Source organism: Anabrus simplex, chromosome 1 (genome assembly GCF_040414725.1).
Source record: "Anabrus simplex isolate iqAnaSimp1 chromosome 1, ASM4041472v1, whole genome shotgun sequence".
NCBI lineage: Eukaryota > Metazoa > Arthropoda > Insecta > Orthoptera > Tettigoniidae > Anabrus > Anabrus simplex.
Genome location: NC_090265.1, coordinates 1,582,754,519 through 1,582,772,411, shown reverse-complemented (window position 1 = coordinate 1,582,772,411; position 17,893 = coordinate 1,582,754,519). Strand labels below are relative to the sequence as shown.

The following is a 17,893-nucleotide window of genomic DNA, read 5'->3' as shown; positions in this document are numbered from 1 at the left end:
GTGCATATACGTTTTCATTTGTTTCCGGTATTTCGCTTTTTACTATTTATTTTTTTCTGTTCACAATTGTTTTTTCACGTCAACTGTTTCTAAGAATTCTATAGGAGCACAATTACTTACTCAATTGTATTGAATTGTATTATATTTATCTATATACTTACTTTCCCGCAACCAAGGAAAATAACTGGATCGTCAAGCTATTCTCCATTTTACTTTGGCGTTTGAAACCACAGTGCCTGATATTGAATGTGTTGCGCTGATCACCGGGAGTTGGCAAGTTGCTTCAATGAATCTGCTCGTCTTCAACTCCTACACGAATATGGACCTTCGTATGTGTTTGATTGTGATGTGACTTTATGCCTGACAGTGTTTAAATAACTGGCTTTGAACAGTTCTCCGCTATTCGTAATCATTGTGGGACTTTGCCTAGCGCTGCGTGTGCCTTGCTGCCGCTAAGAGAATTGCGTGCTGTTTTTCTTTTGAATGACTTGTATTTTACTTCTTCTAAGTTTTACATTGTCTACCCCCGTTCATTTCCTTTTCATATAGCGTCTTCTACTGTTCCTATGCATCGTTTTCATTTTTCTTAATCGGCTGATGATGACCTGCACTAGGGTCGAAACCGGTACCATTTCTAATTATTATTAAATGAGAATGTAATTCACTACATTTCTTATTCTTTGGTATTGAATAGGTGGAATCTCCTTATCAATTATTTCAATTTTAATCATATTCCCTGATACGAGTACCAGTGGATCAGCATGTTTGACCAATGTATACCTTGCTGCAAGTTGAGCTGAGTGGGGCCGGAGCTGGGCTGGAGGTCCGTTGTCCATGCCATATGCCCTCGCTGGTCAGGGGCCGGACGCCTGCCCCGAAGGGCGGTGAATCAACTCCGCGCACTTTACCGTCGAGCCGTCGGCCGGAACACTGGGGGTCTGTCCGATGAACACGCCTTGCGACGCGGACGAACAGGCTACACACCCAGGCCTTAGACCGACACCCAACGGGTCGCGACGTCCAACGAGGGGAGAAGTGCGGCCCACCGACCTCCCCACCACTACCCGGCCGAGTAGAAACTCGTTACCACCCTGACGCCGAATTGCTCCGTGCAGGGAGACGGACCCATCTGGCCAAAGCAGGGGAAGAGGCGCGGAAAAGGCTTGAATCTCCCCGGTTGAGGTATTTTCGGGTTTCTCACGTTTACCCCCGAACGGTTTCACGTACTCTTGAACTCTCTCTTCAAAGTTCTTTTCAACTTTCCCTCGTGGTACTTGGTCGCTATCGGTCTCGTGGTCATATTTAGCCTTAGATGGAGTTTACCACCCACTTAGGGCTGCACTCTCAAGCAACCCGACTCTAAGGAGAGATCCTCCCGGAAGCCGCAGCAGTCCTTACGGGCCTGGCACCCTCTGCGGAGCGTGGCCCCATTCAAGAAGGACTTGAACTCGCCGCAGGTTTCCGGGATAAGTGGACCATCCCAAACACCACATTTCTCGGCAGGGTGAACCTGCGAGATTTGGTGCTGGCTCTTCCCTGTTCGCTTGCCGCTACTAAGGGAATCCTTGTTAGTTTCTTTTCCTCCGCTTTATAATATGCTTAAAATCAGTGGGTAGTCTCGCCTGCTCTGAGGTGTTTGGTTTGTGCGTGTCGCACAAAATGTTCGGTCGCTGCACACACAGCACACACTTTGCTGATTTGTCTGGCTGGTTGAGACGAATATTTCGTTCATGTTCTGTGATGCGAGTACCAGTGGATCGGCATGTTTGACCAATGTATACCTTGCTGCAAGTACAGGGAATTTTGTATACCCCAGGATGTAAAAGTTGGACAATTTGTCCTTTTTTTTACCTCGACTGTGAGCAGTTTTAGTGACAGTGTCAAACACTGTTTTTATATTGTATTTGCCGGAGACCTTTCCAGTATGATTTCTGGTGTTTTGAATGTAAGACAGATAGGCAGTTCCCTTCACTTCTTCCTTCTGTGAGCTTTACTTGGTCCTCCCCCTGGGATGCACATCACTTTAACCATTACCCCTGAATCTGACTGGGTGTGTCCATCTCCTCCTGGATATTTGATGGCTCACAAATTTGTATCACCCTCTTGGTGAGTGTCTTCTGAAGATGCAGAACAAAGTTCTCTGCAAAACGTAAAGAATTTCACCTTATTTTCAGATACAGGAAAATCAGTTTGGTTGATTAGAAGTGGAATTCAACAATAGAGCCCCTTTTCATTACTAATAGGAAAGCAATGGGAGTATGGGAATGATATGGTGATGACATTCATTGACATTGAAAAGGCATATGACACTGTCCCCAGGAATAAATTTTGTGACAGTCTGGTGCAAAATGGATTGGACAGAGATTAATTATCTCTTCTACTTCTCTTCCCCTGCATACGCCCCAGCGTCAGTGGGTAGGGTCTGACACATCCCACTCTGAAGAGTCTAGTGTCAGACCTAAGGCGAAATGCTGGTTAATAGTGCAAACGCCTGAAAAGCCATACATCTAATTTTTGATCTGATTTTTTTTATATGCTCTGTTGGTGGAAAAATATCTAATTCCCTCCATGGGAACTTCGAATTTCCATTTGAAAATAAGTGTAAAAAAGAGAGAACACTTGTTATGACTAGAGAGGAGAAAGGAGGGAAAGGTCCGATTAGACTTGCAGACAAGCCCCTGGAAGTTGTGGAGACGTTCAAATACTTGGGGAGTGAATTAATGGGGAATGCTTGACTAGATGCTGAAATTATTAAGAGGATTCAAGCTGGAAGCTGTTTCTATCTTAGTGTAAGAAACATATATGGGGTGAAGATGTACCAATTGAAACAAAGGAAACTATGTACAAAATGTGTTATGTACCCATAACAATTTGCGGAGCAGAAACTTGGACAGTGACAAAGAAGGATGAGAGTCGAATACATGCAGCTGAAATGAAGTTCTTGAGGAGTATGATACAGAAGAGTAGAAGAGATAAAATAAGGAATGAGAAAATCCGTTAAGAAATTGGAGTGGAAAGAAGGAATGATAGAATAGAGAAGAGCAGATTAAGATGGTTTGGGCACATAAAGCGAGTGAGTGATGAAAGAATGCCGAAAATGGTGATAGAAATGCAAATGCAAGGAAGGAGAGGCCACGGACGACCACGATTGAGATGGATGGACACAATCCAATGCAGTATTAGAGAAAGAAACGTGGACTGGGACACAGTGCTGGAGGAGTGGTGGAAAGACCAAAGAAAGTGGAGAGGAACCATATTTGCCCCTACCCGCCTACAGCTGGATAATGGGAAATGATGATGATGATTCTTGACACAGCATAAGCCCGAATAGCCTATATCGTGCCTTAAAATTTACATTCAATATTTTCCCCTTTCTTCTTCTTATTTTATGACCACATAGGATCACTTTAGTCAGTCCGTCGTTCGGGCTTTGGGGTCCTCCCAGTACTTCTTCAGACGCTCCGATCTTCGTGCCCTTTCCTCAGTTGAAAATATGCGTGTTGTTGGTTTGTTTTGTGTAAGGGTAAAGCGGAGGTTTGTATTCTTGAGTTTTGTATTCAATTTTATCTTATTTGTGGTGTCTTCTGTTGTAAGGCCTATTTCCTTCAGATTCTCTAATGAAGTACTTAGTCATGTCAGGTACATCCTGCTACCGTATACAACGGTAGATGGTACTGTCTGACCAAGGTTTGGGTGGCTGTTACCAAACCTGACAAACTAAGGGAGAACCAATGGCTATGGGCAGAGGAGTTCACCCTTAGGGGGCTTGTTGAAGCCATTGTGCAGGAAATGACACATAAATTCAACTGGAAGCTGCTGCCTTGCAAATGTGGCAGGGGACTGCTAAAGGCTAAGGGAGATAACCCTGACAGAAAATCTTCTCTAACGTTAGGCCTAGCAAGTTAGTTGAAGATTAACTGCAATCACTTTCAACACTTATACGAGCCTCAGATGCAAACAAAGAACTCGGAGTAGACAACAGCACCCGCAGACCCACGCCAAGTATGATGGCTTACAACCTGATGATAGGCCAAGCCTTGCGATTGTTCAACAACCCCGGAGAAGACAGCACACTCGAATAGGAACAATCAATGTATTGAGTTTGACTGGGAAATGTGAAGAGTTAACCCCTTCGATGGCGGGTTTTGGGAGACCTCCTGTGCCAGAAAAGTGAGGTTTTTCGGAGGAAATTATTTATTTTTAGGAAGCAAGGAATGAGTAACAATTATTAAGGGAACACATTCATATATTATTCAAGGTTAATAAAATCTTACTTTACACTCTATTAACACTTTTTTACAGTAGGCTTGTGATATAGTTTCATAAAAATCATAAAACACTGGTGTTTTGAGTAGGACCTATACTGTCCTGTGAGCAATACATTCTTATTTCATGCTTTTGCATTATTCCCATCAGCAACACTAACGCAATCAATTGCCAAATTTTGTAAGAGTTTATTTTTTCCAAAACTGTGCCCTTCCATGCGGAGATTTATTTACAAGTTTTTCAATGCAATTTTAGAATAGGGCCAACGAATTTTTTCGGGCACTGTCAAATTTACAATTTCATCTGTTACAATCAGTTCAAAACAGTCAATCGCACTCACCTCTGATAATCCTCACACCAGGATTTGCCGTAAATGGAATAATATTAGGTCGCGCACTATCCCCAGGCTTACACATTTTCCAAACGAATGTATATTCAACATCTACCATCACCTTAGCTTCTGACGTAATACCTTCTTCACTTTCACTACAATTACTGAGGTCATCATCTGAAGAATCAATAGTACCATTATAGCTACTATCAGAAATACTAATGTCACTTAGAGATTCATCTTTGATGTAGTTCCTTATTTTGTCTTCAGACAAACTTCTCTTCCGTTTCGCGCTCGCCATTTCTGTTTACCTCGTCAGCTGGCCAGAGGTTGTATATGTAAAGTAGAAAAGATAAGGCATATTTTAGGCCAGACGCTTCGTGAATACAGCTGGAAATCCTCCCGCCATTTGTTGAGAATGCTTGAAAACATTTTCCAAAGCGATTAGAGCACCCGAGAAATTATTGGGCGATCGCGAAATGAACACTGCAGCTAAACGAGAATTTCTCGGGCGGTGACGTTATGGGCAGGCGTGCGCCACCCGAGAATTTCTCGGGCGTGCCACTGAAGGGGTTAATATATACAGTAGAACCTCGATAATTCGAAATCGGTTCATTCAAAATCCCGCCTAATTCGAAGAAGCTCTCGTTCCTGAAAACGTGAGATACAGTTTTGCATGTGATTTAAATTGTTTAATTCGAAACACGGATAATTCGTAATTCGAAATACAATGTCGGCCCTATCACCGAAATTCTGACTTTTAATTCGAAACTGCCTTTACATTTTAAAACAATAGTATGTTACGGAGTAATTTCAACTCTAAATTTATCCACGTCATAATAGAATGCGTGTTCCGGAGCGTGGAGGGGTAGCTTTCCGCACTTACACTGACTTCGGTGGGTCTACAGTGCGCTTCATGATTGCTAAGTTGAAAGAAATTGGAATTATTTTGTATTCAACCCTTTAAGGAACGCCATAATATCACGCAACAGGCAGTGTGCGGAAAAACAGAATCAGCGAACACTGGCGATGCTGACAATTGACGAAAAAATGTGGCTCATATAATAAATTTGTAGGCACCGAACAATATTGTCATTGCCAATGAAACTGCATTGCTTTATTTTAATGCGAGCCCAAACGGTCTTATGATGTTAAAGGAGAAAGTCCCAGCCGGAGAATCGTACAAGGGTGGGGGTTGGGGGTCATTGTAGTGCGTTGCAATGCACATGGAAGCAAGAAACTTTATCCCCTCGCCATGGGAAAGTTCAATAAGCCACAATGTCGTCGGGCATTTTCCATGCCAGTACAAAGCTTCTAAAAATGCAAACAGTACAGAAATCCAAAAAATAATGCATTTGCACAGGGGAACCAGCATAATTTATCCTCGTCTTTGAATTGTGTGAATTTATTTATTTTGTTGCGTGAGGTTATATTTGTCAGTGATTTATCCAAGTGCATTATTTGAACATTGTAAATGCACCTTGTTGGATACATTTCGGAAATAGTTTTTTCCACGGCATTTGAAATGTTTAAACTGTGAATCGAGGTGATCGAATGTATTAATGTGACTTAGAATACTTTGTGACGCGGGAAGTGTTTACATTTCTGAAGTGCGAGAGAAGTACCATGGCGGGAAATTGTACGAGGCATTGAATCGTGCTTTTTTTCTTTTCTTTCTTTCGATGCATGAGGTTATGTTTGCTAGTGAGGTATCCAAGTGCATTATTTGAATACTGTAAATGCACCTTCTTGGATACATTTTGGAAATAGTTCTTTTTTCATGGCATTTGAAAGGTATAAACTGTGAATCAAGGTTAACTGCATGCAGTAACGGGCCTTAGGATATTTTGTAACGCGACAAGAGTTGGTACTTCTGAATTGCGAATTTACAGTTAATTCGAAATCGCGTAATTCGAAGTCTGATTTTTTAGTCCCAGCGACTTCGAATTAACGAGGTTTTACTGTATCATGGAGAGAAGGAAAATGTCAATCCTAGGACTGAGTGAAACTAAATGGAAAGGTGAAGAGGAGAAAGAGTTGTGAAAAAACTATACCCTCTACTGGAATGGTAACAACAGAGAGATGAGAAATGGACTAAGTTTGATATTGTCTAAAGTGTTACGTGGTATTACAGAGATCCAGTACATCAATGAGAGAAAAATAAAGGAATACTCGCCGAAATTTACATGGATAATCTCGAAAATAATAAAATAACAAAAAGCATTAATGGATTGTGTCTTTGGCTACGCTACGTTGATGACACATTAGCAATAATCGACAAAAGTTGCGACAGTGAAGACATAACCTACGTAAATAGCCTAGACAACGGCATTAAGTTCACCAAAGAGGACGAGGACAATAATCAATTTTCCCGATATTACAATTACTAGGACCTCTAACAATTTCGATTTTCAAATTCACAGAAAACCTTCGTTCACCCCCGCAACTATAAAACAAAATTCTCTTCACCCACAGTCACACAAACAAGCATCATTTTACAGTTTAGTGTACAGAGCGCTAAAAATTCCTATGTCAACCGCCAATTTGAAAAAAGAAATATCATAAAAGAAATAGCTAGTTTTCAATGGATACAGTCCCTCAATCATACATAAAATAAGCAATAAAGTGAAGTTGAAATTGACCACGAACCTCTCCCCAATAAAATTAAATAAATCAAAGTATGCAACCTTTACCTATACCAATCCCATCATACATCAAATTGCCACCCCTCTAAAAATCAATCAGTCAATACTGATCTGCATTTAGGGCAGTCGCCCAGGTGGCAGATTCCCTATCTGTTGCTTTCCTAGCCTTTTCCTAAATGATTTCAAAGAAATTGGAAATTTATTGAACCTCTCCCTTGGTAAGTTATTCCAATCCCTAACTCCCCTTCCTATAAATGAATATTTGCCCCAGTTTGTCCTCTTGAATTCCAACTTAATCTCATATTGTGATCTTTCCTACTTTTATAAACGCCATTCAAACTTATTCGTCTACTAATATCATTCCACGCCATCTCTCCGGTGACAGCTCGGAACATACCACTTACATGTTACAAATTTCATATTTGAAATGTACGTCAATTTAAGATATTACTACAATTTATTAGGATCAACCTACTTCATACAATAGAATTTACAAAATTAGGACCTACATCCTATTAAATTAAAATTTGAAGGGACATGTTTCGCCCTTTAAAAGGGCATCATCAGCCTTTTTACACTCATACTTAAAGATAAAAATCAGGATCCTGATTGTCATGGTAAAAAATATAAAATGAGAATATAAGATTAGAGTGGAATTATACCATGTGAGAAATTGTTATGAGTTCTTAAATAATAATTTACAATTAACAATTAAAACTTCATTTAAAATATTTGTGAAGAAAAAATTTGAAGTTGGTATGATATTACACTAGTAATTTAAAAAATGATTTTATAAATTTTCCTGATAGCTGCAGAAGCTCACTTCCTCCTCCCTTTTCTCCATCCCATGACCCTGTTCCACCTGTCTTTTCCTATCCTCTACTCTACATTTCCCTTTCTTACCTTTTCCCTTCCTCCTACTTCCACACATCTCAGCAAAGGTTCCCTGTCCCTCATATTCCCTCTGTTGTTCTACCTGGAGTGACTCGTACCGATTTCGCACAGACACCTGTCCTGAATTCTGATCCTGAATAGAGCCCTTAGCCTGCAATCTCCCTCCCATTAGAACATTAGACCACCTGTCTTCTACAACTCCTCCCTTTCCTTCCCCTCTCTCTTGTACACCTACTGTAACCTGTACCGGTGCATTGTTTGAGGGAGTCCTATCTTCCTTCCTGTCTTCTGTGAGAATCCTAATTATCTCCCTCATACCCTTCAATGCCTCACCACACCCACAGTTCGTACACTCGCGCTCCTTAGCCATTCTTTACGGAAAAAAATGAAATTAAAAATAAAATAACTTATTTGCAAAAAATAAACGAACGGGGGGATATATTGCTGGGATAGTACTCAACAATAAGGTAATTAATTTACGACTACACTACAATACTACTTAGTCGTGCTCTATTTTTTTTATCCTACAACCCCTAACAGGATAAAAACTGCTGTTAATTACTGAATATCGAAAGTAATACATAAGAACTACACAATTCCAAACTGCAGTTAAGCTTATCCTAATTACAACAACAGTATTTTAGTAAGAGTTTCTACGGATACCTCTACTACACCAGTACTACACAAATATTTTACAATAATAAAATAAGCACACTAAATTCTAATAGGATACAGTAAAACCTCCCTATAATGGACACCTTCGGGACCGAAAAAAATGTCCGTTATGAAGGGGTGTCCGCCCGCGGGAGGTTATGAAACTGGTACCATTAAACATAAGTGGGAACACAATAACCCATGTATAGTATGTGTTAACAATTCTCGCAAATGTACCTTTAATTGTATACTGTATACAGTATACAGACACTGCACTGTACTCACATGAGAAAGTTGTAGATGGGCTGCTGCAGCTGCGATGCACTGTATTAAAGAGACAAAAACACTTCTGTGGAAACCTCTATTGAGCACACTGTACCCTATTACCGTTCACCATGTTAAAATTAAAAAGAACGTATGAGTTTTTGAAACGTCAAATCAGTATGTAGATGTAGCAATATCTAGCACAGTACAGTAAAACATTAGCACTTGAAAAAATCCTTAATGTTTGTTTGTTTTGTCCATTTCGGTTTAGCAATGATGTTTTCACTATGTGCAATTAAATCCTGGGTCAAATTTACACCTTTTTCATCGTTTTGTTTACAATAACATTCTTTCAGTCGCTTAACAATGCCGAGTGCCTCACTGTACGAGGTTATTGGCAGCACATTCATTTCCGTATTTTCTTCAAAGTCGTCATTAGCATCATCTTCACTCCTGCTTTCGTCAGAATCTTCATTTTTGTCCCTCTTCCCTTGGATTGACTGAAGAATCGTTTTCGTGTCTCCACTCTCACACTCTGTTGGAATATCTGAATCAATTTCGATATAGGTGTTCACTTGTACACTGTAACCTGCTGCATTAATCAACTCTTGTGTTGTTTCCATGCTGTCAGGAAGGGTATCCGATTCTGTTTCGGGATGTCCACCACTAGCGGGAAACCCAGCTTTCAGAAAGCAGTTACGAATTGTTGAGGCCGTGACTTTTTTCCATGCATTGGTTATCCATGAAATTGCTTGGAGAACATTCAGCCCCTTTGTCAGTGTTTGAAGGGTTACTTCATTCCCGTTAAGTTCTGATACTATGTGCTTCGTCACTAACTGTCTGTACATAACCTTGAAGTTCTGGATCACTCCTTGGTCAAGCGGCTGAGAAACTGATGTTACATTTTGCAATTTAATTGTATCCGGATGCGATGCTGCATTATCGAGGAATAATAACACTTTTCGCCCCTGGCGTATCATTTTTCTGTCCAATTGTCCTAGCCACACTGTCATTATTTCTCTGGTCATCCATGCTTTCCTATTCACTTTCCATTCAATGCCAAACTTCTTAACGTCCATATTTTTAAAACACCTTGGTTTTGCAGCTTTTCCTATCACAAGGGGCTCCTCCCGTTCTCCACTCATGCTTGCTCATAACAAGACAGTAAGACGTTCTTTTGCAACTTTTCCACCAGTACAACGATTTCCTTTGAAACACAAAGTTTTGTCGGGTAAAGCACGGAAAAATAATCCAGTTTCATCGGCATTCAAAATATTTTCCGGAGCATACCCGTCTATGATTGAAGGTATTTTTTCTTGCCAGTTGTCAACAACCTCCATATGAACACTGGATGATTCTCCGCAAATCACTCTGAAGTTGATACCATGTCCATACCTGCTAACTTTCCCGATTTAGGCGGGAGACTCCCGATTTTTGACAGTTTTTCCCGCCTCCCGATTATTCTATTATTTCTCCTGATTTTAGCTTATTTTTTTATGAACTTCAAACATTTGTTTTCAAATCTCGCCGTTTCAGCTTTTTTTTACGCCAGTGGCCGGAAGTCCTTTGCTCATTGGCCGCTTTCAAACGAAACATCGACGTTTATTAATGCGAGAAATGTTCGCGAATGTGTGATGTTTATTGAAATCTTTATATCGTGACGCGTGTATCAATTGTCAATCTCTCGTTCTCGCGTTCTATGTTGGTGTTCGTTCACATCAGTCTAGTCGATTCCATTCTCTTTTTCTCTTTAGTCGATTCTAGAGACTAGTAGCTAGATATTGAGTGTTTCTTAGTAATTTAGTGACAGAATTTCAATGATAACTACTAGTGACTTTTCTAGAGATTTTACGAGCCATTTGGAGACAATTCCGACTAATTTTTATTTGTCTCAATAAAAATAAAACGAGGGTTTTGTCTGTACATTGCTCAGAATTTAAAAGAATTTTATTTCCGTGCCGGTCGCGACCATAGTAACAAAGGGGATATGCACGTTTTAATTTTCAGTAATTTCTATGTCTGTCTGTCTGTATGTATGTACGCACGGTCATCACGAGAAAACGGCTGAAGAGAATTTAATAAAAATCGGTATATAACGTCGGGGAATAAGTCGCTACAATCTGGGCCATAAATAATTTTATTCTCGCTGAGCGAAATGGTAGTTTAGGGGAAGGCCTAAAATGTAATTCTCAAATATTTTTGTTATTATTGGCCTTATCGATAAATACTGCATAACTAAAGTTATATATTATAAAATTTGATATCATTAACGTCTTATACATTTCTATCGTACCGGCTATGATGATAGAGATATTCATGGATTTGGATTTTTTTTCTTGCTAAGTCGTCTATATCAGCGCCGAGGTACGTGAAAATGCGTGGAAGAATTTTATGTAAAGTCGGGGAATAAGAAATTACAGTCTACGCTATAAATAATTTTATTCACTCTGTTCGAAATGGTAGTTTAGGGGAAGGTGCCAAAAATTTAATTTTTAATTACCTCTCTTACTGGTCGTATTGAAAAGTACTACATAACAAAAGTCATAGAGAATACAATTTCCGATTATTTATGTCTTATTCACTTTTACCGTACCGACTACAATAAATATTGGTGGTGATGGTGATTAAATTGTGAAGATAATTATAAGAATGAGAAAAAAAGTCATGAAGGAACGATTACTTAAATAACACAAGAGGTTGTCATGAAAGAAAGGACTCACTTGACATTAGATGCTCTAAATCACAGATTTGGAAGAAAACAAAGTGTGAAGGCCTCCAGTATAGAAAGCTCATAATATTGATCGATGATAACATTACATTGACCATTGTTTGTTGTGATGTGCTTTGTGTATTCTGCTGCCATTTATCTCCAATAGATGGGATTACTGCTGTGTATTGAGTATAACAGCCTGCCTGAATATTGGCGGGAAGTAGCTGGGGAGTGGGGAGTTAGATCTCTCTTCTTTAGCATGCCATTCCTCTGGTTCATAAATTTTCTGATACTACTGGTATGTAACACACTGGATCATCATAGTATTCCAGGTATTCAATCCCTACTCTGAGGCAGTGATTGGAATGAGCAGTGTGCGCACTTAAACGGAATAATTACACAGGAGTGTTCGCGGCTGTTTGCAGCCTGGTCATTCTATCTCTGAAACTTTTAACCTTTAGATCGATACTGTAGTACTTTTTGCTAAAAGTGAGAAAATATGCTGTTTTCATTTTATCGAATATTTCATATGACAACATTGCTTTTTATTGCAACATTCATACTGGCGTCATTGTAATGATCTATGTTGACTTTAGTTGGAGAAACTAAAGGACAGTCTTTCTGAGAATTCCGTAGCGAAACACGGGTTCATCAGCTAGTTATTTGATCAAAATAGCATTGTGCTTTGCATAATCGCACGGGCGCTTGTTACAATATATTAATCTATGCATTTGCTAAGTAATGGCATCTAATTGCATGACTGATTCACACATGTGGAGCATGAGCTCATACTATTTTCAGCAGGCTTATCAGAGACCGATCATCTCACTCACATACTTCCTATGAGGGAATAGAGATGTGTAATTTTTAGCCTTGTAGCCTCGTATAGCTACAATCGGGCTTTGAGACAATAAGTGTTATGAATATATTGTAGTACTGTAAGACATGTAGAATAAGCAGTTTTGATCAATTGTATCTCCTGATTTTTCCTGATTTTTCGTTTTGTAAAGTTGGCAGGTATGCATGTCGCTTTCTGAATCTTTCTAGCCAGCCATTCGAGGCATTGAAATCTCCAATACCTAATTCTGTCGCGAATTCTAACGCTTTTGCTTGTATCATTGGTCCTGAGACAGGGACATTCTGACTTCTTATTTTAGCGAACCACTCTAGCGTTGCCTTGTCAATGAGAGCTCCACTACCACTTTGAAACAGTTTAATGCGCTGTTCGTTGCCATTTAAATGCCATTCTTTCACTAGTTCCTCTTGCTTTTTCACAATTTCAGCTGCCTGTGTCTTTCCAATCTTAAACACTTCTGACAGTTTACGCACACCACACTTCTCACGTTTATGATAGTCTATTATGCCTACCTTTTCTTTTAAAGTTAAAAACTTCCTTGGAGCCATGTTGACACACACTTACTAATGTAAAATTGAACACATCAAAAGCCCACGAGTCAATGAAAAGTAACCTGACAGTGAAGGTACGAATTCCAGGGCTGTCGAGCATGTCAGATCACACAACTTCCGGAAGTGATAGCGTAGCATAGTGTTGCCTTCCAAGAATGTGTACAGCCAGGATCAAAAGTTACGGTGTCTGTGATTCTTGGAAGTACCGGCTGTGCAAAAAGTAAGCGAATACATACTGTACAGGACACAAATACGGAATTTTTTGAAAAAGAAAGTGTCCGTTAGGAGAGGTTTAATTGGAGTTTCTCGTGGCTATGGTGTGTCCGTGTCCGTATAAGAGGGGTAAATTACTCATACACAACATGGCATTTAATTACGGACCTAGAAAATTGTCCGCCGATGAGAGGTGTCCGTTAAGACAGGTTTGACTGTATTACTCGTATACTACTGTACAGTACACTACGGTTATTTTTAAACTACTTTCAGACGTATCCTAATTATGATGCCGATACCGTATGTCACTACTAAGCACAACAGAAATGAATTTTGCAAGAACTACTGTACTCAAAGATTACCAACGAATGCTTAGACAAATTATTATTAGTATTACGGTCTAATAGATACACACGAAAGATAACACACGAATATAGCAGGCAAGATATGGCACTATCTAAATGTACTGTATCTATACTACAATGTATCTACACTACACTACACTACACTGCGTTTGGTTTAATGCTTAAGTATCGAAAAGATTGCCGTACACAAAGAAAAACACGAATATAACTGGCAAGATACTATCTAATATATTATACCTTATCTTCACTACAATTCTACTGAAATGTGGTTATTTGATTATTACAGCTGGTGGATTACTATTATTTTCCCTACTCCACGGGACGGAGAATAAAACTGTCCTTAATTAGACCTACTGAAAAATACGAGGTTGTCTACAATAATTTCTCAAATATTTATATCAGAACTACTACTACTACTACTACTACTACTACTCTAGGGACTTGAACTGCAATTACTGGGATATATGAACTTTATTATCATTAGCCAACCGCTCATAAATACTGAAAGATCGAGAGAGCAAAATATAAATTACGGATACTTTAACTACCTACTCAGAAGTACAAATGATTGGAATACAAGGTCAGCTGATTTTTATTTATATTTACTTGACTACACTACTCGCTTTGTTCACGACTGTAGCCAACAATTCAATATTTGAATATGAGGAGCGACAATAATCAATAACAGAACAATGACTGTTTTCTATTACCGTGTAATCTCTTTAACTACTTTTTAAATGGAAGTTTACAGGCGTGTCGTGTTTTTTTTAATGTAGTAAATTATTATCTTCGTGATAGTTTGGACGGATATCTATACGAAATACCGGAGAAATTTCGGCGGAAGTTACGGTACTATTCCTTATGATAATCTGCCTTTGTAAGTGTTATACCAACGAACCTACAGATATTCACAAATATTTTTAAAGTTAATATTATTACCTAAAGTATTTCCTAAACCTAAATTAGAAACAAGGTACTCCTAGCTAGCCTACTTAACCTAGAAAACGTAATTTACTGAAGACCAACTGAATTACTTGTTATAAAATTTAAATAAATATCACTAATACCAATTTCTACCAACAAGCACTAAACAAATTAAATAGCACTAAATGAATCACAAATACAAAAAATTTAGCTATTTCAATAGGTTTTAACAACTTTATCACTACAATAATGCAAGAGCTCTCTCAACAGCCAACCGTATGTATGTCTTTCCTTCTGCAATGTTTCTAAGGAAACATGATATTAAAATATCCTTTCAAAAAAAAAAAAAATCTTCAACCACAACAAGACAAACTCGGACAACAATAAATATTCAGGTTCCGGCATTTACAGACTGAAATGGGCTGAGTGCAACAGTTCGTACATCGGTCAAACCGGAAGAAGTTTCACAACTAGATATGCTGAACATTTTAATGCCCAGAAACACAACAAACACTCAGCAATGAGCATCCATATGAAGAACACAGGACAGTTTCACCACAATCCAACAAGACCTTCAAATTTTAAAAAGAATAGATAAAAGCAGACTCAAGACCGAGTTCGAAAATTTGTACATTTTCTTGGATCAAAAATACAACAGTAATAAAAACTTAAATGATCCAGTAGATAACCGAAGCCCTTTATATGAACAATTAATAGTTTCGTTTAATAGGTTAAATCTGAAAGACAGAAGACTTGTTGATGTCTTCAAAACACCCTCTTCAAGCATCCCCACTAAGCCGTTCAACTTATCACGCCCATGTTCTCCCTCCAATACACACGACTCCTTCTCAAGCGCCAATCACAGGCCCACAGCCCCGCCTTCTCAGGTCTACTCCCCTCCACCAAGACAACACGTATAACACGAGGAGTAAGACTTTAGTGACAGCCAGTGCTTCAAAACCCTCTTAGCAATAAGTTAACAGCCCACAACACTGAAGGTAAGCTTTAGCTCCATGTCCTCTTAATTCTCTAACGCATTCAGTCTTTCTTTTTCCCCGTTGTTATCACTCAACTAATTAGTGACTTATACTTCCTTTAAGATTTTCACATACGTAAGACAGCTCGATATTAATTACATTGCACAACGTTTTGACTGTCACCCATTCAACTAATAAACCGACATCCCATACTCCAGCAACTGACGCACACTGTTAAAACTTCAAAATATTAGTCATACGGGGAGATGTTAACGACACTTCAACCGCCCTTATTCAAGCCATTAGTTCAACTGTTTCAACATGGGCTCAGTTTGAATCAAATATCAACTGTTGTTTGCATGCACTAGGCACTTCGTCGTATAGAGAGTGTCCAATGGAGTTAAATAGCCCATATATTTTTCAGCGAACTAACTCGTTTGGGTCTAAAATATAATTATGCAACTTAGACATCTAGGTTTAATTACGACGTAACACAACATTTTCACATGAACTGCTCATAAATCATATACAAACTTTCACATCTTGATGCTAATTCCATTAGACCACATCATGAACGTAATATTAAGATCAAATTTAAGTGAAATTAGCACAAATTTGGAATGCTTTTCCCCATCATTTCACATGTAAAATACGTGTACAGTATTTGTAATCATTATGTATTCTGCATTCATTCCCAATATTTGTATATAAATTTTAAACTGTCTCCGAACTTCAACATCGCATAAGATTTTAGACTATCAGTGTTGTCATTTACTACACATATGACAGCCTTGTTTAAGTGAAAATTCACAAGCATGTTCACTAGTGCAACATTTTAAATCAATTTGATATTTTGTTAATAATAAGATATTGTAAAGTTTTTTAAATATATTCACTCATGCAACATGTTTTACTATTTTCCATCCAGAAGTCTGGTAGAATTTTGAGGTATTGATATGACTGATGCCCCACAAAAGGGGCGAAACATATCTCATCTATTTTAATGATGTTTAACTAACACATTAACATCTTGTACTGTATTGAATAGGTTGAAGTCAAAATACATTTCTTATATTTATTATCAATAAGACCTCAATAAATTTCTTATATTTATTATCAATAAGACCTATCTGTCGATGCGACGTAAATGAACTTGCAAAAAAAAAATCAATTTCGCACGATTATGTTCCTAATGCAGATATAGGCTACCGAATCACGTGACAAATATTAGCTACATTTCACTCAAAACAAAATCTACATTTCTACCTTCAGCAATCTCGTTAACTGCAACCAAAACTGAACCTTCCTGAAGCTAATGGCTTGCTCCCCGAAAGTGATACTTATCATCTGAAGTTCAAGAAGGCCTTTTCCTGCAATCACGTAACTGTGGCGACGACTCTTACCCGAGTTGGAAATGACGTTTCTTTCAGAAGTAACATTTTCAGGCCTAGGAAAAATGTGATAGTACTAAGCAGTAATAGCAGAAATTCATGACGTGATAAGTGAGGTATTTTTATATAGATTTACTATGATGAGAGTGGGACTTCAAATTTACGGCATGCTAAATGGGAAAACGTGTTAATGAGGAACCCACTAATGAGGTTTCGCTGTATATGATAGTTTGTACAAAGAAATAAATTAAATGGTTATCATTACCTGCAGTGCATCTTTGTTAACAGAATTGGATATTTGACAAGGTTTATAGTAACCCCATAAACAATAATTAAAAAAAAAAAAAAATAGTACCTACCAAGTGCTGACTTTAAGTGGATTTACAGAAATAAACACAGTATTTTTTTGACGAATGTTGACATTTTCAATCTTGTACGACCGAGCTCGATAGCTGCAGTCGCTTAAGTGCGGCCAGTATCCAGTATTCGGGAGATAGTAGGTTCGAACCCCACTGTCGGCAGCCCTGAAGATGGTTTTCCGTGGTTTCCCATTTTCACACCAGGCAAATGCTGGGGCTGTACCTTAATTAAGAATATTTAGAAAAAATCTTGTACGATGTCAGTACTGTTGATGTGAAAGAATTTTAGTGTAATTTTATACAAATAAAATTTCAAATATAGTTTTTAAAAAATTGCTTGATATCTCATTCTTCCTTGCAGACTTCACTCATACTACAGTAAATTTACTATGTAAGTAATCATGTGTACGTACTATTGCGTGGTTCTTTGTCTGCAAAGTGTTGTGTGTTAAACAATTATTGCTATATTCCAATATAGATTCTTCATTTGCAG

At 38.5% G+C, this 17,893-nt stretch overlaps 1 protein-coding gene across 1 annotated transcript in view; it reads left to right on the top strand.

Moving 5' to 3' along the window:
* Window positions 1–17,893, top strand: part of PolZ1 (DNA polymerase zeta catalytic subunit) — a 409,350-nt gene that overhangs the window by 15,195 nt on the left and 376,262 nt on the right. The gene's annotated exons all lie outside the window — the stretch shown is intronic.